Below are 1,069 nucleotides of genomic sequence, written 5' to 3' on the forward strand. Positions count from 1 at the left end.
AATGAGGATCTTAATACATTAAAAAAAAATAACCTTATTTTGAGAGATTCCAGGCCCTGAAGCTGAAAGGTTTAGGGACATTTATGGTAAGTTTGGGTTAGAATACTTGGAGTCTAATCTGAAGACATTTAAATATAAAAGCATCTTTATGGTGCAGGAAGCACTGGGAATGTAGCGGCTGTAGAACAAGGTCCTCTGTGTAAAAAGACAAGCAGAGTAAAGGTAGATGGCCCAAAACATGTAAGGGATCGGGTAGTTCTGTGGCAAGTGTGCTGTCCTTCCTATGTCCTCCCAACTTGGTAAATGAAGAAATGCTCCATTCATAAACCTCAGGGGTTTCTGGCTTCAGAAATTCCTTTACTTTACACTGGTGAAGAAAAGGAAATGAAAAGAAAGTAGGTTGCCACGCAAAGTTTGAGTCTCAAAGAAGAGTTGCAAAAGTTTGCAAGCTGAAGTTGCAAAGACCAGTTATTTTGACTCTTATGCTAGTATCAACACTATCACCTTCATGTGCTCATAAACAAGCTAAGGATTACAGCCACAGCTGTTGTATGAGACATGTACCAATCCAAAGTATTTGAAAATGAGTCAGCCATCCAAAATCATTTAAAAAAATATTTTAAAGTAATACTACTGCTACTAAAAAAAAATACATTGTTTCTTAGCTTGGAAAAAAGGCTTATACTGTGTGTGCATGTTTCTCCCACAGCAGCTCTGAATGTCTTCATCAGCTGCCAGGCTACACCCAGACAAGCCATCTGCCACCCAGGAAACTACATACTGTAAGTGTCTGTAAGTCTGACTCATGGTTGCCCTGCCCACATGATATATGAGTAAAGGACACCTGTTGCTGCTGGCCATTCAGTACACCCGTTGATTGCTGATCTGTTAGTCCTGCTTCCTTTCTCCTGTTCCCCAAGTCCTTCTCCTAACCACATGCCTGAACTTGCCCAAACTTGCCTGCTTCCCATTACAGGCTTTGCCTAGCAGTTTGGGCTCCTTAGTGGCCCTCTAACCATAATTGTGCCCTGCCTGTTGGACTGAGGTAGCCCGTGGCTTCTTGGATTCC

This window comes from Egretta garzetta, unplaced genomic scaffold, assembly GCF_000687185.1.
Source record: "Egretta garzetta isolate BGI_Z169 unplaced genomic scaffold, ASM68718v1 scaffold133, whole genome shotgun sequence".
NCBI lineage: Eukaryota > Metazoa > Chordata > Aves > Pelecaniformes > Ardeidae > Egretta > Egretta garzetta.